Below are 24,733 nucleotides of genomic sequence, written 5' to 3' on the forward strand. Positions count from 1 at the left end.
TTGCTACTTATTTACACATTGGCCAAATCTTTCTTAGTTGATACTGTCATTTATTTCTTTTGAAGATTTTCCGGTTTGTTTCTTTCTGTGTTTTTGCTTGCACTTTTAGGAAGCAGATTTAAAAGACTTCATTCGATCTTTTTCTAGGTATACACTGTGCTAGATGACATCAAAATGATTAAGAAAGATCTCCCCCTTACCACTAGAAAGGAGGATTAAACATAAGCGCATTCACAAATAACTGTAAGGCAGGATTAAAACAGGCCAGCGCTGAAAGAGACGTATAAATAAGGGTGATGGGGCTTCCAAGGAAAGCACATCACAGCTGCCGGATCAGTCAGCAAGGGTTTCCTTGGGCATCTGCAATGAGTCAGGAAAAATGGTCAGGGTTTTGTCATGTAAAGGGGCATTCTTATCAAAGGGAATGGGAAGCATCTGAGGGTGTGCGTTCTGGGAAGTGTGAGGAGTACACTTTGGCGAAAAACATAGATTTGGGCTGGAGAAGCAGGAGAGACGAGGATAGAGGACTTTGTCGGCAAGGGTGAGATGTCTGCAGTAATTTTTGCAGACATGCAAACCAGTTGGGAGATGTTTATGTGGGGAAGCGTGGCTGGGACTAGGGTGAGTCACATGAGGATCCTAGGGCACAAAACTTAAGGAGACTTGCTCTCAGGTGCCACCTCTGCCTTTGCAGGATCCTGAGTCAGGTCTTCTTACTGCGCTCCCAGCTTGGTCTGGGAGTGGGGAGACCAGTGAGCAGCTGTTTTGCATATCCACAAGATTGCAGTGAAAGCTCTCTTAAGAGGGATTGGAGACCGTGGGCGCTGCATGAGACTGTGCAAATAGAGTTAATACAGACAGAAAAGATGTGCAACCTGGACAGTGGGAATGGTGCGCTCCTTTAAAAGATTCAACACAGACCAGGGACAATTCCACATGCTTCTCACATGTTAAATAATTTCCTGATGAAAGATAAAGCTTCTAGCCAGGAGTCCAGAGAGCTGAGTTCTAGTCTAGCTCTGCTCTAAGAGGTCCTGCGAGCCCCTGTGGCCTCAGCTCTTTGACCTGGGAAATGACTGAGTCACATGAGAACATTTCATAGGTCCATGAGAGCTCTAGAATCTCCCGTCACTCATGATGTATGTTAATATCATATCAGCTGACCTCAAAAGAGAACCCAAGCTTTGGGGACCCCAATCTTGGATCTACAAGATCTCTCAGACCAGAAGCCCTGGGGGGTAAATCCCTCAATCTAGAATCTTGTCTTTCATTGATTCACTGTAAACTACTTCTCAGATTTCTAGGTTTCGGGTCCCCCTTAAAGACTGACATTCCAGTCAGTCTGATGTTAAATTCTGCTTTCCCCTTTCCACCTTGTGTTACCTACCCCCACAGGCTGGCCCACATTTTTCTACCCCTCCCTCCTTCTCTCCTGTCATTAACAAAACTCCCCAGACCCTTGCAAAGGCCCTAAAGCAGAATTATCCCAAGAGAGAAACAGTGGATTTAATAAGCTTCTCCTTAGAAGGCCCCAGATCCCTTCCAGTTGATTAGGGGAAAAAACAACTTACACACAGGACAGTTTCCTGATGCAGGAGGTGAGAGAGAGAAAGAATAAAGAAAGTTCCTGAAGTCCTGGGCCTCAGGGACCAAATTAAGAAAGCAGCACCACTTATTCAAAATCAGATGAATGTCAGTGGGATGTTTGTCAAACAAACTTGTCATTATTTGTCACAATTTGAGGAAGTATCAGTCAATAGTCACACTCGAGCGCATAACAGAGTTATTTATAGCTGCCAGTCTAGAGTTTTAACTCATGCGGGGCCAAGGTTCGATGTTATAAACAGCTTTATTTATAATGATTGCATGGCTATAAATAGTTTGGTTCCCTGGGTGTCACAGAACAACCCGGGACGTGCTGCCAAAACCAGCGCCAGGAAGCGGGCTGCAGCAGGGAGGTGAATCCTGGTGGTGTTTTTTTGCTTCTCCGAGGACCCTCTCTGTGAGTCCTTGGCCAGGATATTTCATCTTCTTCCTCAGTGTCCCTTTTGGAACCGAGAGTCGGGCTCCATGGTGTTCCTGGGAGATGGTGGAAGTTACTCACTTAATTAATTAACATCTGCCCCGCGATCTGCTGTTGAAAGGGAGCCAGTATGGGGAGCACCGCCTCTTTTGTGCCTATTCACGGACAATGAGCTAATTACAGTCTCTCTCCTGCTGGAGGGTGGAGGGAGATATCCTGTTATTCCAGTGAACCGGCAAAGCTCTAAAGGTTTGTTTATAGCTTCAGATTTAATTTGAACGACAGCAGCGTCTCCTCTAAAAATAAGAGGTTGTCAGAAATTTAGAAATTTACTACTTTCTTGTGTCAGCAGAACCTTATCTAAGGAGTGGGAGGTTGGGGGATTTGGGGGGAGCCGAAGAGAGGAAGGGGAATATGTATACATAAATTTTACATGTAAAATACATAGGTATGTCAGCTTAAAAACTGATCATTTTACCGTTTGGCACAGGGGCAGTATTCTCAACTTCCTCCCGACAACCTCCAACCCCACCTTCCAAAAATGCAAATCTATTTGTCATATGAAAATTTCTTGATCAGTAACTATTTCCATCTCATCCTCAAACTCCTTAGTCAATTTTAATACTGTTAAGCTAAATCTTCTTTTTCTTTCTTTCTTTTTTTTTTTTTTAAGAAAAGGTGTGGCCATAAAAAAAAATTTTACTGGATCTTAATTTGCAAGATTAGTTCTGGTTCATTTTATTGCTGTAATTTAATACTCATAATGATTTTCTGACACATATGTTTTAGCAGCAAGATCTACTTCCTATTCATTTTTCATTTCGATGCAGCTGACGTATATTAGGCAGGATGGTACAGATCTGAGGGAGCAGCACCCTGTGAGAAACTGACATCATTCTGCCGTCTTGGCATCCTCCCAGACATGTGTTGAGCCCCAAGAAGCCTGCACTTAGGTACATCCAGGGATTCAGGATCAAAGGTGATAAGCAAGAAATCCTTCTTTAAAAAGGAGTTAAAGTTTTTTTTTTTTCATTTATAGGATTATCAACATCATTACCATTATTATCATTACTGCAACTCTGGCTAAGGGAGTTGTGAGTTGCATCCTATTTGAACGTCTCCCACTGGATTGGAAGAAAGCAATGAGGGCCTCCTAAGTAAGCTAACAATCACGCTGCAGTGGTGGTGAATCATGGGCTCCGAGACCCAATGCCACAGGACCCTGATCTGGGTGCGGGGGAGGGCATCCCGGAGAAGGTGGCCTCCACATTGAATCCTACAGGTGGTTCCTTCGGGTGGTGATTGTGCCTTTTTGTTTCTGTACAGACACCTGCTGGCATAGTAGGGATATGGTAAATCTTTGTAGAGAGAGTTAATGAAGGTGTATTTTTCTTGGAATTTGACAGTCCCTCTGGAACACTATGTCATACATTAGCAATACATAAAAAAAAACCCATGAATTTAAATGGTTAAAAATGAAAAATAAGAGAGAGGAGAGAGAGATTTGTGGAGTGTGTGCACTGGAGCAGAATGAGGACCCCCATCTGACTGGGGCTCTGGAATTCCTAAACAAAAGGATCAACTCCCTATTGGGAGTCGGCCCTTACGTGGCAAGAATATGCAAGGCCAAGGTGTAGGAAGTGAAATGGAGCAATGAGCATGTTGAAGTGAATTGGTCTGAGTGGCCTGAAAGGCATCGTCAGCATTTCCTCTCTGTTTATTTTTACATGAGTCTCTACCCATACGTGAGGCTAAGACTTCATCCGTCATGGGTTCCAATTCTGTGCTCAGGAAGGAGGTGGCATTAAGCTAAAAGGAAGAGGATAAGTACAAGGAGATGGATATTATATCAAGTTTCTCCCTTAGTCTTTCAGTTCTTCTCAAATACTTTTTCTTTTGGTTATACTTAGTTACATGATTATTTCTACTATTTTTAAAAGAGAGATTCTCAATGTTTATTTTAAAACAAAAAGGACAGATGTTTTTCCACATTGCTATTGGGTGAAGGGGGAATTTTAATATTCACATTATCAAGCATGTAATTTCAGAGAAGATTCTTAGAATTGGAAATGTGCTTGCCCAGTCACTAATAGCTCCCATCTCAGAGATATTATGACCATATATCCTGGACCTAAATGTTCCCATTTAAAGGAAAAGGAACAGAACAATAAATCTGGCAGCATAACATGTAAATCTGATGATGCCTTATGCTTAATATTTTTGTTTATTTCTGTTTCTAAGAATTTTCCTCAATGCCGAGTACCAGCTGAGGAGGATGTGGTATAAATGTATTAAGCAGCTTTAGGGTCTCTGGCCACTAATTCTTAGGATTGTAGAGTTTTAGAGCCTCAGGAAACAATAAGAATTTTCTACTTTAGTTCTCTCTTTTTTACAGATACGGAAGCTGAGCCATTTGACTTCTAAGAGACAGAGTTGGGATAGAACAAATGTCTCTTGGCTTCTAGAAAAGATAACTAATATTTGTTGGACACAAATAGTTGTGCGCTTTGCAAAGGTGCAGTGTGGTGGTGAAGGATGAGGGCTCTGGGGCCAGACAAACCTGGGTTTGTATGTTGGCTCTGTCACTATTTGTGAGGCAGTGAAATGTTACTTCTTTTCTTTAAGCTTCAGTTTTCTTCATCCATAAAATGGGAACATTAATGACACAACAACAGAGGTGTTGGGACGACTGAATGAGATAAAGCAGGTCAAGTGCTTTGTGATGGTTCCTGACACATGGGACATCTTTGACATGTGACAGAAACCTCAGTGAAAACAAAACCTGAAAGCAAAACAACCACCCCACAGCTAGGCTTTTTGTTCTTTCGGCCTGGTAGGATCTGTACAGAGATGTTACTGGTGAAGCTTCTTTCTTCTTCACATCCTTTTGTGTATGCTTATTTCCATGGGGGCTGCAGAAGCCCTCTGAGAGAGAAATACATGAGTCCCGTGCACCATTAGGCTTTGGGCACAGTGACAGATCTGAGGGATGGGTGGGTAGGGATGGGGAACAGGGAGGGGAGATCCTGGTGAGTCATCACCATGAGCAAGAGGGGTATCATATGCTTAGCTGGCCCAGAGGGGGAGAGTCTGGGCAGTGGACCCCACTTTGTAGCCCAGACTGTACCTGCTAGGGGTGCAGCTTTTTCTGGGCATTGCTTTGATCAGCAATTGGAACTCAGGTGGATGAGAGCTCCGTGAAAGGCACTGCTATACTGTCTGGCCCTGAGGACTGAGATGGTTGGGATCCCACCCCTGGGATGAGAACACGGGCAGCAGGGGCACAGGTCGGCGGCTTTGAGGACCTGAAACTTATTGGAGAGAGTTATTTATTTCTGTAAATACCTGGATCTCTTGCAAGTCAAGCAAGTGGGGACTTAGACCACTAGAATTTGGAACAGTTGTCTTAATCACAGAAGCCATGTGATTTCACTCATATCCTGGAAAATACTATTTGCACATAAAATTATCCCATTTAATCCCTCAGTAGCCTTGCAAAGTTTTTATGGTATTTTGCAGATCAGGAAAATGGAAGCTCAGAGAGATGTAAATCACACTTAAGGTCACAGATATCAAAATAAAGCCTAGAATGAAAACAAATATCGTTGGTTTTATAGTCTACATCCTGTCCTTGTCCAATGACCCAGCTGAATTTTACTTTTCATGCATTTTCCTTCCACCTTCTACCCTCTTTGGTTTGTGAATGGAGAGGTAGCTGTGACTTCCTGTGGCTGAGGGAAGCAGCAGCCTGTCTGGTTACCTGAGCCAGGTCTGGGGCCAGGCAGCATGCATTCTAGTCCTGCCTGGGACACTCACTGGTCTCAAGGCCTTGAGCAAAGCAGCTGACTCCTTTGCACCCTAGTTTCCTCATCTGTAAGGTAAGATGTATTAGGGTTCTCCAGAGACACAGAACCAATAGGGTGTGGGTATGGGTGGGGTGGAGAGAGAGAATGAGAGAGAGAAAAAAAAGATGAAGAAAAAGAAGAAGAAGGAGAAGAGGAGGAAGAGGAAGAAGGAGAAGGAGAAGAAGAAGAAGAAAAGGAGAAGGAGGAGAAGAAGAATTATTTTAAGAAATTGGCTCAAGCAACTGTGGAGACTAGCAAGTCCAAAACGTTCAGGGCAGGCTGGACACCCAGGGAGGAGTTGATGGTGTTCCAGTGGGAAGGTATTCTGAACAGAATTCTCTCTTCCCCAGGGGACCTCAGTCATTTCTCTTAAGACCTTCCACTGATTGGATGAGGCCCACCCACATTATTCAGGGTAACCTGCTTTGCTCAAAGACTACTGATGTAAGTGTTAATCTCATCTAAAAATTACCTGCACAGCAATAACTATGCTGGTGTTTGACCAAATATCTGGGTCCCATTAACCATCACATGGGGCTAATGAGATGTACTACATAAGGTTGATATGTGGGTTAAGTGAACTGATATAGGTGAAGAGTTTAGAACTGTGCCAGGTACAGATAAATTCTTGATAAGTGTTATCCATCATTCCTTCCAAAAGGAATCATTCATTCCCAGGGCAGACTCTGTCTCTGTGGCTTGGACATGCCATGTTGGCCACTGGGTCAATGCACCTGAAGTCCGCAGGCTTTGTTTCTCTTCCGTTCACTTCTTGTGGCTGCCAAGAGTCTCTGTGCCTTGAGTGTGGCAGCCTGTGTCCGGGAGGAGAGTGAGCTTTCCTGGTGCCCACATCAATGAGGGCACTCGGTGCTGCCTCTCAGTAAAGGCCCAACAGGAGAAATGCTGCAAGGAAAGGTCTGGGGATGGAATTCTCCTGAGAGGATCTCTGTTGTTGCTTATACCCATGGCAAGGAGCAAACACAGTGCTCTTTCATCTTCCTTGGCAGGGTGTGCTGCTGCTGCCAGCCCGTCTGCCCCGCCCCGGGATCACCCCCATCTCCCAGGCTTAAGTGGATGGCCCTTCAGCAAATGCCTTTCTTGGAAAAAAAATGAAAACTCTGCACCTCTTGCCGCCCACCTCCTTTTCCATTCAAAACTCTGCTCTATCTCCTTTGCCCAGCCGCACCTTTGGTGGCCCTTTCCTACCTGACAAAGGGAGATACCTTTGAGAGTCAGCCCTGCATTGCGAGCTGAGCAAATGTTCTTTTTGGAAACAGGGGAGTGTTCTTGTGGCTTTGGTTGATGAAAGCGGGTGGATTAAAAACTAGGATAAATGCAAAATATCCCGGAGGACAATGGGGAAGGAAAGCTGCGGGAAGGAGACATGGAAAGGAGGGTGGAATGGGAGATGGGAAAGGGCCGGCAGGACCAGGGAAAGGGTAAACCACGCTTTCATCTTGGAGTCTGATCTGTTTCTGAACTCTGATGGGTAAGGCCATGAATTTTAAAAGGTGTCTCTGCAGTGTCTCTGCAACTGACAGCTCCAGTCACAGAACCAGCCATCTCTGAAGCTCAAGAGTGCCGCAGGAGGCTGAGCCCAGGGAGTCTGAAGACCAGAAGGCTTGGGGAGCCCAGCCGGCTCTTGTCAGGAAGCAGGATCCCTCGCAGCTCCAAAGCACCGGCCTGGGCAGGCTTCTGGCTGCACCTGCAAGTGGCTGAGGCCAAGCATCCCCTGGCAGCTCCTGGAGGTGTCCACGGGTCTGGTATCAGCAGATAACTTTCTGAGCAGGTCTCAAGGCACTGCTGGGTGTGCTTGTCAATGGCAAAGTCACACAGACACCTGCTGCAGTCCCTGTTCACCTGTGCTGACTGCTGAGAGGACAGCAGGTCTCCCAGGGACTGGCGCTTTTCTCACCAGGGCTTTGAGGAAGGTCCTCTTCTAGAAAGGGCAGGCGGACCCTGCTTTGAGAGCTGCTCCCAGAGGGGATGCCGGGTAGTACCAAAGGTCCTGGAGGAGGCTCAGAGTCTGCAGGTCACCCGGCAGAGGGAGGGATGTGAAGGTGGCCTGCTGACTGCTCTGGGCTGGAAACGTGGCAGTGACTATTGTCCTTGGAGCCCTGGGAGAAATGCCAGTGCATCTTACTTTATGAGAAATGCATGATCTTGAGAAATGGAGTGGGGCCATTTAAAAAATATGTATTGTTATATCTTTATCAATGTGTCTGATTTTTTTTTTTTTTTTGAAACCCTGGAGTATTGGAATCATGACTTCTCTGTTTGTGAATTGAGCATTAGGAATATTGAGTTTTCTAAAAGCAGGGATATTGGTAAGGGAAGCAAATGGACACTTCTGGAACTATAAAGTAGCCCAGAGCAGGACCCTGACAGCCACCAATGACACAGCTCCTTAGCTCGCTGGCTGAGCCAGGAAAACAGAGGTAGTGCACAGCCAATCCTGTGGAGACACTGGGGGGCATCTGGGAGCCCCACAAGAGCCCACCCCTCCTCAGCTCTGTCTCCTGCCTGGTTACATCCTCAGAACTGTGAGGCACCCCTCCAGCAGCTGGAGGCCTGTGGAGGGGACTCGCTGTGTCTAATATTTGGGACTCCTGAGCCCCTATTACAAGGGAGACTCTTTTTAGAGGGTGTGCAGGACAAAACAGCTTCTCCCTCATTTATTAAAAATTGTCCATTGGAGTAAAATATACATAACATAAAATTTACCATTTTAACCATTTAAAAATACATTTCAGTGACATTAAGCACATTCATAACCTTGTGCAACCATCATCACCATCCAGCCCTGGGTATTTTTTCATCAGCCCTAACTGAAACTCTATACCTATTAAACACCAACTCCTCCTTCTCTTCTTCCCCCGGGCCCTGGCAACCACCATTCCATGTTCTGTCTCTAGAAATATGACCACTCTAGCTATCTCACTTAAGTGCGATCACACAGTATTTGTCCTTCTGTGTCTGGTTTATTTCACCTAGCATGATGTCTTTAAGGCTCATCCTTGTTGCAGCATGTATCAGATGTTATTTATTTATCTTTTTATGATGGTAAAAATATCATAAGGTGTATCATTTTAAGCATTCATAAGCATTCATAAGGGCACAGTTCAGTAGCATTAAATCCATTCACAATGCTGGGTAATCATCACCACTATCTATCTATCTATCTATCTATCTATCTATCTATCTATCTATCTATCTATCTAACTTTTTCATCATCCCCAGTAGAAACTCTGTACCCATTAAACAGTAAGTCCCTATTCCCTTCTCCTCCCAGTCTCTGGTAACCTTTAGTCTATTCTCTCTCTGTATAAATTGGTCTATTGCTATGGACCTCATATAAGTGGAATCATCCATTATCTCCCGCCTTCTGAGCACAGATTAGATTAGAACACAGATTTTCAAAGTCTCCTCAAAGAGACAGAAGACCAGCACCTAGCGGAACTTAAGGGTTGCACATGGCTATGCTGGGGGGTTTTCCAGTCTGCATCAGGAAAACAGAACAGGGAGCATCCCAAAGCAGCCTAGACAGGACCTCCCCAGGCTTGAGAGGGAAGGTGCTCGGAGAGGGATGGCCTGGCAGGTACGTCCAGCCACCGAGGGAGGCCCTGAGTGACTCACATCACAGTGCTCCCCTTGTTTGAATTCCAGCCTCAGTGAGCACCCTTCTGAAAATCTGCCTGCGCAGAGAAAGCGTGGGACCAGGCGACACCTTGTCTTGATGGCTTGGCACTCATGCTTGTCTTGGCAGCAGAGAGGAATGGCCAAAATACAAATGGAGAAGTGGTTTCTGAGTTTGAAAAATGGCTCTGCCATTTACAATATGTGAGACCTGGAGCTCAGCTTCCACTTCTGAAAAATGAGTATGAGAAGAGTCACCATCTCATAGGTATGAGTAGACATGAGAAATAAGAAAAAGCACACAGAATGCAGAAAAGTGTTCTGCCGAATGCCTGACCCACTGTTAAGTGTTCAGCCGTGATCATAATCATAATGTTAATTTGTTGTGTTGGTGCATATCAGTTTCTTATAAGTTTTGCTAGCATGACTCACTATCCTCAAGTCCAGAGAGTTTTAAGACGCTGAAATTGAGTTTGGGAAATGCATGCCCCAGGGTCAGGCATTTCTGTGAATTTGTTGGGGTGAGTAACCAACCACTTGTGCATCTTGAGAAATCAGTAGTTTGTCTCCCTGGTGACATCTTGATCTCACCACTCATTTTCCTTCCTAAGCATTGATAGAAATAAATCACTGGAAAGTATGAGCTAATTTTGGGGTAATAAATCTTAAATTGCATTCTTATTTTAGTTTATCATGTTGCACAAAGCGCACATTGGTGGATGGGAGACCTAGTTAAAAAGGTGTAGACGGAACAATTTAAAATCTCCCTAGACAGCCAAGTTCACAGTGACAGGATCCATAGTAAAGTATTCAGTGGCTCCTCGAAGCCCTGCAATTTGAACATGGGTCCCCCATCCCGCACATCTGCCCTGGCTGGCTTCAGGGATTCTGCTCAGGGCAGTAGCTGCTGCCCTTACCTCTGCTGGTGGGATCCGGGCAGCGGTCTTCATGGTCTCAGAAGGCAGTTCTCAGGAGGGGTTACCCAGGGCAAGGGTTCAGATACACTCACGTGGGGGCAGTCTCTTTGCAGCTTCAGAACCCTGACCCTTTAATACCTGGCCTTTGGAGTAGAAGCCCACCCACTGCTCCTATTTCCCCCAGACTTAGGGTGGATTCTGTCTCTAAAGCTTCCTGGTTCCTTTGTGCCACCTCACTCAGGTTATCCGTAGATTTTTATTCACTGCAAATCTCAAAGCCAGAGCCCTGTGGGCTTGGTCCCTCTCCCCTCAGGTGGCCCCTCTGCTCCTGTGTGCATTTGCTCAACCCCCAGGCTCCATTTAGCAGTGGGCGTGTCAGGGCGGGCAGTTAGCGCCCATCTGCCCACCGATCCCAGTTGGGTGGATTAATTAATGATTACAGAGGACTTTGAAGGTTGCAGGGCTAATTATTTAGCCAGTTCCCTCCCTTCCCCCAAGTCCCCTCGACGGCCTTTTGTCTCTTTCCCTCATGGGGTGTCCTTTGAAGTGAATAGGAGAAGATGAATCAGGGGTCAGTTAATAGGGCTGGCCATTACAGATGGCTGGCTGGAGAGTCCCGTCTGGACGCTGCTCCACTGCGGGAGCTGAGTTTCTCCATGGAGCCCAGCAGCACGGTGGAGCTTTCTTTCTATCAGAACTGGCCCAGGTTCCCAGAACACCGTGACTTCCCAGTCTCCCAGCTGGGCACAGCAAACATCAGGTCTTCACTGGCTGTGGTGTGGCCTGATGCCCTTGTGCTTCTGCGGCTTTTTCTCCCAATCTCGACGTGAAATCCTTTACTTATGAATTCATTCTCTCCCCTCTCTCTATTACTCTTTCCCAGAGCATGGCCCCATAGGAAGAACATGTGAGTTCTGCTCCCATTTCTAGGTTACTTCCAGGTTGGAGAGAACTAATTCTTTTTTTTTTTTTTTTTTTGAGACGGCGTCTTGCTCTGTCGCCCAGGCTGGAGTGCAGTGGCCGGATCTCGGCTCACTGCAAGCTCCGCCTCCCGGGTTTACGCCATTCTTCTGCCTCAGACTCCCGAGTAGCTGGGACTACAGGCGCTCGCCACCTCGCCCGGCTAGTTTTTTGTATTTTTTAGTAGAGACGGGGTTTCACCGTGTTAGCCACGATGGTCTCGATCTCCTGACCTCGTGATCCGCCCGTCTCGGCCTCCCAAAGTGCTGGGATTACAGGCTTGAGCCACCGCACCGGGCCGGAGAGAACTAATTCTAAGCCGTATCATGGGAGCAGCGAGTTTAGGCTGCCTTGCAGAGCGAGAAGACCGTAGGGTATCTCTCTGCCTTTTCTTTCTTCCCACAAACTAAGATATTGAAACGAAGTAGATTTTTCTATTATTGTAAATTCTTGAATTGTGTATGCTTTTTTAGTCAGGAAAATCTAAGTGTAAACTAAATATTATAAGTAGTAGGATTACGCTTCCAATATCCCCTACCTGAGCTGGAGAGTGGATCCTCTGTGTACCTGTGCGCATATGAAAGGGGAGATGTCTGTGGCTGAAAAATCCTGAGTTACTAGTGCATGCACTCGTTCATACACATCTATCACATTTACTGAGAAGCTTCTCGATTGTAGTGGCGTTAGAGATACAAAGCAGAGACACCACTCAGTTCTAAAGCTAGTTCCAGTGCAGTAGGGAAAAGAATATAAAAAACATGTCAACATGGCAGAATAATATTTTGAGTTATTATTTTGGATATTGCTCTATTTTTACGTTCCCTGTGACCAACAGGTAGATAGGCCCGTTGCCTGTCCTTGCTTCAGGATATTTTCAGGGCTGAAAACAGAAGCGGCTTGAAGTCAAAGGCTTTTGTAGAAGTCCCAAGCTCTTTGAAAAAATGATGTCAGCAGGCTCTGAGGGCAGCAGGATGGAAGAGAGGTGACTCCCGGGGCGCGAGGCTGATCATGAGGGCTTTGAGGATGACCAAGGAAGGGAGGGAGGAGGACAGAAAGGTGAGGCCTCGTGGAAAGGTCTAGAAGGTGTGGGTGTAGCAGCCCTGGAGAAGGTGGGGAGGCACTGGGGGTTGCAGCTTCACTCCAACCTCCCTAGATGTGAACCTGAGGCAGAGAGGCCACGGGCCCTGAGGCCCATGTGGGCTGGGACCATGCCGGACTCTGGGGACCAGAAAAGACTGACAATGGCCAGCGAGTGGAGTGGGCTCTCCAGCTCTTTGGTGATCTGCACAGTTCCCCTGGGCCAGTAGGCTTGTTAATGATGGTGCAGGGATGTCTGCTGTCCCAGAAGGGTGGGAGATCAGAGTGGGATCTAAGATGGTTTAAAATAAAAATGATATGGAACAGTGGACTCTGATACTCTACCTATGACACAACTCTGACACAATTTAAAAGGGGAGGTGGTGGAGATATAGTCAAATTCATAGAGATAGAAAGTAGACTGGTGGTTTCCAGGGACTGGGGGTAGGGGGCACTGGGGGTTAGAGTTTGATGGGTGCAGAGTTTCCATGTGGCAAGATGCAAAGAGTTCTGGAGATGGCATAATGATGGGAATGTACTTACCCTGCTGAACTGCATACTCAACAACAGCTACGGTGGTTAGTTTTATGCCATGTGTGTTTTATCATGACTCATAAGCTATAGAGTTTGGCCCCAAGAGTGCTGGGAGCAAAGATGGAGGTAGATCGAAGTCAGCTTGGGGACAGTCATGGAGGGCTTCGCTGGCAGGTGCCCAGTGACTGAGACCCAAAGGATGGGCTGGCAGGAAAGAGGTGGAGGGGGTGTGGAAACAGAGAGGGTGAGACTGGGGAGGTCGGAAGGGGGCAAGGGAAAGATGAGCACGCACATACACACATATGTGTGCTTTCACACTCACATCCACCTGCACACACACCCAGCCAGCAGAGCACCCTGGGTGCATCTGAACAGCGTGGCTGGAGTTTAGAACGTTAGGCGGGATGGCGAGTAGAGGGGAGATTGGTTTAGATTTTATCTGGTAGGTGATGGGAACCATTGAGTATTCTTGGTGGCGGCTGAGGGATGGTGACACAATCAGACTGGTGTTCCCGCAAGATCACCCTGGCAGCTGTGCGGAAGATGGGGTTGAGTCCAGAGGCGGAGCCCCGCCTGGGACTGCCTGCAGAAGAGCAACAGCTTCTGCCTGTCTCAGAAGCCCCCTGCTCTCCTAGTTCTCTGGGAGCATGAGAGTTAGCATCACCTGTCTCCTTCCCAGACCCCAGGGGCAGCTCGGCCATCTGTGGCACATCATCTCTGTGTGCTTGACCGTTCTGTTGTTTTGAGAATCTCTGCTCTTATCTCACAGCCCTAATGGAGAGAAAGAGTGAGCATCACAGACAGATCTTTCCCCAAGCATTGCCATTCGTCCATGCCCCTCATCCACATTCTCTTTCTTTTATGAGCAGAGATTCATTTCTATGCCCCGAAACCTACTGCTCCAAGGGCCATCTGTTGCTGTTTATGGAGGCAGAATAGTGCTTCCGTAGGCTGGGCAGACTCAAAGATCTGACTGCCTCGGGTTGAAGTCCAGCTCTGACAAGTTTTTCAACCTTTATTATCATGTCTCTAAAATCAGGATGTTGATAGTATCTTCATTGGACTGTTGCAAGGATTCAATGAATTTATCTTTTAAAAGCACTTAGAATGACATCTGGCAGAGAGTTGATGCTTTGTTTATTAACTAAACATCTACCCCAAAAAGTAATGATGGGGATTAAATGGGATGCTATTCCTGAGGGAGTTGGCATGGCACCTAGAATACAGTAAGCACACAATACATATTAACTGTTGCTATTACTCTTAAGATGTTTAGAATTGTGCTGGAATATGACACATGCAAGATGAGATGAAAGGAGATGAGATAGGTTTGTGTAGGGGGGTTGAATTCATGCAGATGCTTTTGAGGAAACTAAAGCGGTCCCCACAGCCCTCCTGGTGGTCTCTGTCCAGTCTCTCTGACATCCCATCTGTCTCCACACTGCAGCTGCTGCAGATGCTTTCCTGACGAGCTGTGGATCTAGTCAGTCAACTCCCTGACTTACTTAGAAACCTGGTAGTGATCCTTGTTACGGGTTGAACGTTGTCCCCACAAAAGACGCATTGAAGTCCTAACTCCGAGTAGCTCAGAATGTGGCCTTATATGGAAATAGTCTTTGCCGATGCAATCAGTGAAGATGAGGTCCTATGGAGGAGGGCGGGACTCTGATCCAGCAGGAAGGTCCTTATAGGAGGAAGGCCATGTGAAGACACAGACCCGGGGAGAGGCCACGGGAAGGCGGAGGCAGAGATTGGGGTGATACATCTCCAAGCCAAGGAATCATACGAGTTGCTGGCTGCCAGCAGAAAGCCAAACAGAGACATGGACCAGAGTATTCTGCAGAACCCTCCAAAGGGGCCAGCCCTGCCTATATCTTGATTTTGGACTTTGAGCCTCCAGAACTGTGAGACACTGAATTTCTGTTCCTTTAAGCCAGGCAGTCTGTGTTACTTCTTACAGCGGCCCCAGGAAACGAACGAGAAACCAGTCCATACTGCTTAGCATGGTACTTAGGGTTCACTCTCTTCTACGCGCGCGCACACACACACACACACACACACACACAAAACCTACACCAGGCTATTTGTAATTCCACAAATAGGATTTGAAAAGTTATTTGTGGTAGGAAGAAATTATTTGATACCAATGATGACTGCTCCCAGAGTGCTAAGATCCTGGTGCCTGGAGCTCTTTTTGTTTGTGGCGCACCTGCACCCTAGAAGACAGTGGGTGTGACAGAGTGAGAGGATGCCCTAGAAAAGGAGGAGTGGAGTGGGTCTGGGAAATTCACAGGGCTGGTGATTTGGGCCTTGTAGACTGTGGAACCTAGGAAAAGAATAACCTGGGGTTGGTGCCCAAGGGACTTTGGCAGAGGTGGGCAAGGGTGTTGAGGGGGATTTTTGGAGAGAAATGCTGCCTGCTATGTGATGTGGGTTGTCCCTGCTCTCTCTGTCTCTATCACTGGTAAAATCCTTGCCCCCTCTGTACTGGTGGCATTCATTCCCCTCCCCTCCGCCTTACCCCTCCCTTCTCCTTCTTCCTCTCCCCCAACTTTCTCCTCTCCCTTCTAATGGGTGGTAATGTAGTACCTGCTTGGGGACAGCTCAAGGTGAAATTAGAGGCTGGGTTATCTGAGTGATCCAAGCCTACACTCCCATTCCCTAGTTCATGCTGTTCCTCTCTTTTCCCTTGTTTGTGCTGTTTTCTACACCTGGGATGCTCTTACTCTCTTTTCTGCCCAAAACCCCACTTGTCTTTCAAGTGTCCTCACTTTCGTGAAGATTTCTGTAACCCCTCCCCTTTCCCTACTCTTAGGCAGAATTACAATGAACCCTGCCTCTGAAATTCCCTAGAGCTTCTCAAATCTTTCTATGGCACCCACAAAGAAAAGGAAGCTTGGGTCATAATTTATCTTTACCAACCCTCCACCCACCCTCACACTAAGCCCAGAGGCCAGCGCATAGTAGGTCCTCAGTGACGGGTTGGTGTGGGACCAGTGAGTGAACAAAGGGAGGGGCTGTGGGGTGTAGGACCAGAAAGGGTGGGGCGCTGTGGGCCAACAAGGAAAGGAGCTAAAAATGAGGAGTGGGGCAGGAGAGAGGAGTTCAATGATACCCTTCTTTTAAGTGCCCCTCAGAGAAGTCGAATTTGCATCATTAAAACCCAAATAACCAGGGAATGAATGGTGAGCAAAGCGGGAGATAGAATTGTGAAGATGGAAAGGAAACAGAGCCAAGGACAGGAGAGGAAAGGGGCTTAAAACAGGCTTGCGCTAGAATTTTTAAAAAGGCAGCCGGGTGCGGTGGTTCACACCTATAATCCCAGCACTTTGGGAGGCCAAGGCAGGAGAATCACAAGGTCAGGAGTTCGAGACCAGCCTGGTCAACATGGTGAAACCCCATCTTTACTAAAAATACAAAAAATTAGCCTGGTATAGTGGCGGGCACCCCTAATCCCAGCTACTTAGGAGGCTGAAGCAGGAGAATCACTTGAACCTGGGAGACGGAGGTTGCAGTGAGCCAAGATTGCATGATTAATATCCCAGCCCGGGTGACAGTGCAAGACTCTGTCTTTAAAAAAAAAAAAAAAAAAGACAAAGATGGAAGTGGGACAAATACAGCAGGAAGAAGGACTGAGAAGGAGTGCAGGAGGGAGGCTGAGATTTGAGTTCAGAAAAGGTGTTGGTTTATGTTGGAACTGGGACAAACAAAATCCACAGCCTCACTCCACATAGGGTAGGTGGAGAACTGGCCGTGCACAGAAGCTCCAGAGCCCTTTTTGTGGAGAGGGAGGAAACGATGGATAATAATATGCTGTAGAGATAAATTAATAATACTAAGCTACCTCACCGGGGTGTTACGAGTGTTAATTAATTAATTATTGTTTGCAAAGCACTTTGAAGGTGGAAAGGCTCTATAATTATTATGAATAAAATGTCAGAGATAATCATCTGGCAGAATGCAATGACCTCGTCAGCATCTCATTTGCATGGCATGAAGCAGAGCATTGGTTCTGGGATTCTCTGTCGAAGGGGGAGGCCTGCCGGGGCCGACAGATGCCCGTCTCCACGCCCTGCCTTCTCCTTCTCCCCGCCGTATCTCTCTGGCAGCCCCAGAGCTGCGGCCTCCACTTCCTTGGCAGCGAGTTCACGAGCTACTGTGTAAGGTGATATTTTTATGAGTCAGAAAACTACATATGCAATAAGCTGGTGGCCGGATGACTTCACGATGGGCAGCATTGTAATGTCACAGGCCCGAGGAACACCCTTCACACTGAGCAGCTTTTGGTTTGGCAAGCTGTTTTGTTTCAGAGGAGATTAAGAACACGGTGGTCTAGGGCTGCCCTTCCAGAGTGGGAAGGGCGTGGGCTTTGCAGGCAGGGAGAAGATGGACTTCATCTGGGAAGAGGTTAGTGCCTGTGATGTGCCAGGTCAGGGCTTGGAGGGAAGGGCAGTGAACAGACCACAATGCTGGCTCATGAAGCTGACATGCTAAATGTGGGAAACAGACAATAAGCAAACACCTCTGCGTCTCTATATGTAATGTGTCCGGTGGCAGTAAAGGCAAAGAAGAAAAACGTAATAGAAGAAGGCAAATGGAGGGTGAGGGGAAAAGCTGTATGAGCTGGGTATGTAGGAGACCAATACTAGGTGTACCCGCTGGTGTGAGGTCTGGGAGTTGTTCATCCGGGAGGAAAGATGTTTGAGGACAGTTCCCTTCAGCCAGTGTTTCCCTGCTTGGTTTAGATGATGAGGCAAAAGAACTGCATGGAGTATTGACCAACCCTTGCTCTTGTATTAGAAAAGCAAAACAACCCTGCCAACCAATTCCCCTTCAAGCCAATATGGAAGAGAGAATGTTATTTTAATATTAGATAGGCATGGTCAGAATTACATGCACGTAAAGGAACACAAAAGCAACTATCAAGTGTGGACAGGATTTCACACCCATTTATACCCAAAAGACAGAACAATGAAAACTTCTTTATCTCCTTGAGAGACAAGAGGACTCACCTTATTTTTTGTCTCATGTATTCCCTGTGAGAGATCCCGGAGCTAGTTCTAGAGGTAAGTGTCGACAGTTCCAAGGGTCAGAAAGCCAAGGACCTTGTGTTGTAAAATAAACCGTTGAGCCTTTTTATCAGGCCTAGTGTGTTCACAAGGAGACATCCTAAATAGGGGAGGGTGGGTAGGCAGAGGCCTCCTTCCTCAAAGAAAGCACTTCCCCCTTAAACTCCTGATGGTAGTTATTAATCTTTTTAAACCTCAGCTGAATTAAGTGTTGGAATCGCGCTGTTACTGCTGAGACACCCGTTCCTGTATAAACAACTGGCTACCGACTCCAATACTGTGATCTTAGGAAAAACAACACCAGCTTCAGGCCAGCTTTTTTTGTTAAGCGTGGATTTGGAGCAGTGATTCTCAAACCTCAGAATCCCCTGGAGGACTTCTGATAATACAGATGCAGGGCCGCCCTACCCTCTCTAGAGCTTCTGACTCAGTAGGTCCAGGATGGGACCTGAAAACGTGCATTTCCAACAACTTCCCAAGTGATGCAGTTGCTGCTGGGCCAGGGACCACACTTTGAAAACCACTGAACGTGAGCAAATGAACCTGTTTTGGAGAAAGGGACTGGGGCGAAGGTAGTGGATAAAGAAGAGAGAAGACAGATGTGGAGGGGAGATGAAGAGCATGGCATCCGATGCAGAGAACTCAGGGTTATGGACTGATGAGACGCACCAAGCTCTTGGGGACACAGTGTGGCTGAGAGCTCTGGAATGGGGGTTATCCTCAGTCAGGACTGCCACTCCCCGCTCTGGGTGTGGGCTACACTCCCTCTCCCTTCATAGTGCCCACCCTCAAGGAGAAGCACTTTCAAGGATGCACGCTCCTGCCTCTGGGAATGTCAAAAGATAGTCGGCAGGAAGTGCCTGGCACAGAGGCTGGGGCTCAGTTGTTATTGATAATTAGGAGCTCAACAGGAACTCGAACCAAAAAATTGTCCTCGGAGTGCCGAGGTATTTATTTGCACAGAGAGTTTGCCAAGTTCCTTCTGACTTCTCTTTCCCCTGCCATCCCCCACTGTGGCTGGGAACCCTGCAAGTCAATGGCTTTGAACTGGGACTTCAAAGAGAAGCCGAGCTCTGTTCTTCAAACAGGTTTATAAAGAGATTTTGATACAAGACAACAATACTTGTCAGCAGTGCCCAGTTATCGTCCTTCCCTTTGTAGTTTTATTAGGAAATAATTTCCCAGCCGGTGAGGCTCCTGCTGGCACGCCTTGTTTCTCTACTTGCGATTGGATCTACCCACCGGAGGGGCTGCCCCTCGTGCTGCAGCAGTTTTGCCAGCTGGGATCCCGAGAAAGACATCACCAAAGGGTCTCCCAGCAGCCAATTTACCATCTGCCCCCCACCCCCCGCCCCCGCCTCCTCTCGCTCTTTGTAGCAAAAATGCAATTTGTTTGACCTCTGGGGAGGTTTAAAATCCCAGCTTCTCAAGTACCCCCCAATTACTTTTTTTTTTTTTTCTTAAGAAGGAAGAGAAAGAGGAAACTGACCAGAAAAGAAAAGAATAATTTAAGCCTCCCTTTCTATCATGCCCTGCATTTTGGGTTGGCAACAGAATTCCCAAGAGATGAAAACTAAAGAGCCCAGTTCCTTTGGGAATCAAGCAGGAGTGTTCGGAGCCTACATTTAAGCCCAGGTAGGGTGTGGCTTCCCAGAAGGTAGGGTGTGGCTTCCCAGAAGGTAGGGTGTGGCTTCCCAGAAGGTAGGGTGTGGCTTTCCCAGGTGCTGTTTCTTTCCTGATATTTTGGCACACAGGACATTGAGTCTACTGTGTGTGGAGCACCATCTGAGCAAGATAGAAATGACGGACACCGGGTCCCTCTGGTCATGTTTCTCTGCATGGGTGTGGTGAGCTGGGGGGACAAGCACGCTGGACAGGGGCTCTGCACAGAGGCCTCTGTTCACAGCAGAGGAAGGGACCCTGGGCTTTGGGGGCACAGCTGTCCAGAGCCGTGCACCAGACCTGCTAGAGGTGGCTGTTGATCATCAGCTGAGGGAGAGCCAGTGGGGAGGGAGGGTGTGCTGTGGTGGTGGTTTTAGGATGAGGCCCCTGGGATGGGTTTCCGCACTAGGAAAGGGTACGGACAGAGAGAGAGGGTGGAGTTGTGGGCGGGAGAAAATAATGGGTGGATTCTGATCCTGGGAGAGGTAGGACAGAATAGAATTGGGGCAGAAGTAGGCACCTAGCCACAGAAAAACCTACATTTCACTTCCTTTTTATGAAATTGGGAAAGAATCGTGAGAGAAGGCGCTGATTGTTTAGGGGGTTAGGGAGCGGAGAATGTGGGCATGGTCACGTTTTCTGCCCTTTATTCTCACTGGGAAATAGGAATTAAGGGCATCTGCTGGGCAGGGGAGGGGATTTAGGAAGTTAGAGGCAGAAGCATCTTAGAGATCATTTAGTTCAAAGCCCTCATTTTAGCCAATAAGGTTTAGAGAGATGGAGGCATTTCCCAAGGTAACACATTGATGAGTGGGGAAGCAGGGACTTGAACCTACGTCTGCTGCATCCCAGGTTAAAGCCACTGCTTTGTGGGGGGCGGGGGGGGGGGCGGTTGCTGCCATCCTGAGCAGCAACCTGTTCTGCGTCCACCTGGGAGGCTGGAGGAGCCGTGGCAGCTGGGCAAGGCCTTCTGGGATACTTGGCCATCTCAGCGATGAGGTTGGCTCTAATGCCCTCCCTCAGTGCAGAGGGGAGCCTGCTGCAGTCAAGGGTCACCCAGGGTCACGTCAGGCCACTGCACAATGCGCAGAGCTCCATGTGTGCAGGAGGCGCAGAGCTGATGCCATTCCTCAGACTCTGAAGAAGTTTGCTGACCTGGTATTACTCACCTTCTCCTCAATAATTTCCTGCTGTTGCCAGAGGAAATAGTCAATGCTTTCCCCAAGAAACTGCAGCATAGAAAGCAGTCTCAGAACCTGTAGTTTCTGAGGAGAAATGTGCATGACCACATGAATACCAGAGACCTGCTGGTTCCTGCCCAGGATCTATGCCCATGTTATTATACCCATTGGACAGATGCGGAAACCGACACTGAAAGACCAGCGATTTCCAAAGCTTCACCCAAAGGCAGGAAGAAAACTCATAGCTTAGTATTGCTGCATTTTTTCCTGAATCTTCCCCTGCCGATCGCTTCATATTTCCATGGAGTGTAAAGCCTTAACAGAGACAGACAGATGGAAGATGAACAATGAGCCCTTTTCCATGGGATCTGGCCAGAGTGGACTCAACCCTAGCCACGGACATAATTTTTTGAGGCAACAATTAAAAAAAAAAAATAAAGCTATCATGACATAGAATCACAAAAGTTGTAATATATTTTCCATATTTGAATTTAGGGAATGGCAAACTATGGCTTGCAGGCCAAATGTGTTACAGCCTGTTTTTGTACAGCCTGTGAGCTAAGAATGGTTTTTATGTTTTAAAAGGACTTTTTTTTTTTTTTAAAGGAAAAACAAAGAATATTCTATAGAGGCTGTGTGTAGCCCATAAAACCTCCTGTGTTAACTAACTAGCCCTTTATAGAAAAAATTTGCTGATCCCTGATAACATATAATGCTTTAATCACAAAAGATACAACTGTGGAATTGAATTATTCACAAGATAAGCATAAAATGTATTAAAAATATTCATTTGTTGTTTGAGTGGTCATATGAGCTTATAATAAAATATAAATCCCAAGTTGTTTGGCTACTGCTGTTTATCCCAGTCACGTCAGCTAATCTCTTGATCTTCACTTGAACATAGGTCAGAAGTGACCCTTGGAGGTCTCTGTGACCTTGAGGCTTGGCTGTGCAGTCCTCCTGGCCCCTGGCCCGGGTAACATGCTCTGGGTTTCATTTGAGCTGGAGAGGAAGGTGCAGGGCCTGCTACCCCGGTGTGGCATCTTAGTTTGCCTGGCCTGCGTCACGGAGGCCATTCACGGTGGGATGAGGGAAACCTGGTCCTTCCTCATTCTTGCGGCAGCGCAAGCACCGAATGTAGCAGAGGTGACCAGGGCTGTTGGGGGTGTGACTGACTGATACCCTGGCTCTCTGTCCAGTATACGCAACCAAAGCCTTGTGATGTCTGTTGTAAATTCACAGAAGGGTTGTGTCACTGGACAGGGATAGCTGTGTTTCAGAACTGCCACACCCACCGCACAAAGGGTGCCAATGTGCTTTGGGGTCTTCCCATGAAGGTGGGCGGCCAAATGAAATAACACCTCGTGGCACAGCAGCTGGCCAGGAGGAGCCGGGAACAAACACACTGCATTGGGACAGGATCTGGTTGCCAAGTCAGGGAGGGTGCGCACCTAACTCTCCTCTACTCAGAGTCAGAAAGGCAGAGCAGTGGAGGTGAAAGGAGGAGGGTGGCCAGTCACAGAGAACGGGGTTCAGACCCTGCCTCTGCCATTGATTAATCATGCAGTGTCTGGAATCGTCAGTTTCTTCACCTGTGAAGCGAGGATGACAATAGGACCGGGTTACCCCATGGAGTGACTGGGAGGTTGAGAAGAGATATCGGATGCAAAGACATTGGACAAGAAGGCAACAGCAAAAGTCACCAGGGCTTCGCTTTATTCCATCCTGTGAATGGTGGCCTTATTTCTGCATAAACACTTCACTTAAGGTCTAAGGGGAGTCACCAATGAGCAGAAAGAAAGAGAGAGAGACAGACAGAGAGAGACAGAGAGAGAGAGACAGAGAGTGGGGAGAGAGTGTACATTTTGAAATGCAGAAATGGTATAGAAAAAGAAAATTCTAGAGGGAGAAACTGTAACTAAACCAAAATTAAGCAGCACTTCTTAAATTGTAAACATCATAGAGAAACAGAGCCAGCAGGCACCTCAGTGATCGCACAGTCCAACTTATCTTTAGACCTTTGCAAAGGAAAGGAGGCAGACGGCTGGTGCTCAAATCCCAGCTTTGCCATTTACTTTGGGCAAGTAGTTGAAGTTTCCTAAGCCTCAACTCCCTTGTTGGTGTGAACATTAATTGTTGGCTTCAGGATCACACTCTGAGTGAAGTTGAAGGCTGGTGCCTCCAGGTGCCAGGAGTCACTATAAATTGGGAGACCACGGCATGTGTCTCCATCCGTGTCCCCCATAATCCAGGTTTAGACTTAATAGTGCCCAGAGGAGGCCTGAACAGGCCTTTCTTTGTGCAGGGCAACAGACTTTTGGAGACTGAATTCCATTAAATGACACCAGCAACAATTACAGAGCTTCCACCCTACGTCACTTAAGTCAAACCCGTGCAGCTCATTTCCTGTTTCTCTTATGGGTTGCTTTTCCTTGCTTTGGGTTGGGGAAAAGTCAGTTTTGAAAACACCTCTTGTAATAGGTGTTGCAAAATACTTGAGCGTCGGTATGAGCCTATTAAATTCTAACAGCTCCGTTGGCAGGTAAAATGCACATATAGATTTGAAAAATGCTCATGCCATTTGCCTTTTGGACTGCTGGGGCCATTCTGAAGAGATTTCATGGTTAAGGTCAAGGAGTTTGGAGGGTGGAGTTGGTCTCTCCAATTCATTTCTCCTCAGGTTGTTTTCCTAGGCAATTATACATTGCAGGATGGTTTATCTGACTAGCAAGAAGCTAGTCTTGCTGAACATTTATTGTTCCTCTTCAACCAAGAATATCTATTTTTTCTTTGTCAGCACCACTAAGGGATTATGCCACCTCTCATCTTCTCCTATTCTAACTTTGTTCAAATAGTTTAACTCTAAAAGCTGCTGATGCCAAGAAAAAAAAAAAGCTACCACGAAATCCTACAGTGTCGGATTCTGGTACTAACCAAATAAGGCTATTTGATTGTGCAAATAAATACCCCAGGCCCAAAAGTTTTTGCTAAGGGAGAAAGATCTGGAATAGCAGACAGGGTGAAGCAAGGTCTAGCTTTTTGGGAGAAGGAGAGAATGTGCTGGGAAAAAAAAAATCCCTTGCAGAGGATTCTGGGTTAGACAGAGGAGAGAAAGGAGTAACGAGATCATCAGTGTTCACTGTTACCTATGATATTTAGCAGAAAGATCTTCTAGGGTGAAGTACCGGAACCAATGTATTCCAGAGCCACATGTGAAATGGAAAATGTTGGGACTTAGGGAACTGCAGCCTAGGAGACTTCTTAAAATGTTTCATCTCGCATTTTGGCCTGTGATGAGGCAGCAAGGGCTGAACTATCCTAATAGCCATTGAAGTTTTCAATATGATGTAGAGTCATAAAATGATGTCAGAACTTCAGAAAATGTGTTTAGACTAGACTCTTTTACTTTGTGGGAATTCAGTTGAAATAATCAGTATTTTTTTTCATATGGTTAGTGTCATTGATTTACAAAGAATTCTTCTCCCAGGCATACATAAAATACAGGAAACCCCATAATTAAATACCTACTCTGACCACAAAGTCAGACTGTCTTAAGCTATCTCCTTCATGCACATGCACATAGAAAGAAAGATCCATCTCTGAGCATCCATTGAAAACTTGCAGATTTTTTTCTTTACCCCTTCCTAGAATTGCTGTCAAATGAAGCTCCACTTCAGAAGACAAGCAGCAGTGGGAGAAACTCTGAGTCAACGGCTTTAACTTTGGCAGCGTTCTTCACTGATTCGTGAAGTAGGCTAGCAACCTCGTTTCCCCTTTTAACCCACGTCCCATGCCACGTGTGTCCAGAACAAACGAAATGTTAACATGG

Source organism: Macaca fascicularis, chromosome 4, assembly GCF_037993035.2.
Source record: "Macaca fascicularis isolate 582-1 chromosome 4, T2T-MFA8v1.1".
Lineage (NCBI taxonomy): Eukaryota > Metazoa > Chordata > Mammalia > Primates > Cercopithecidae > Macaca > Macaca fascicularis.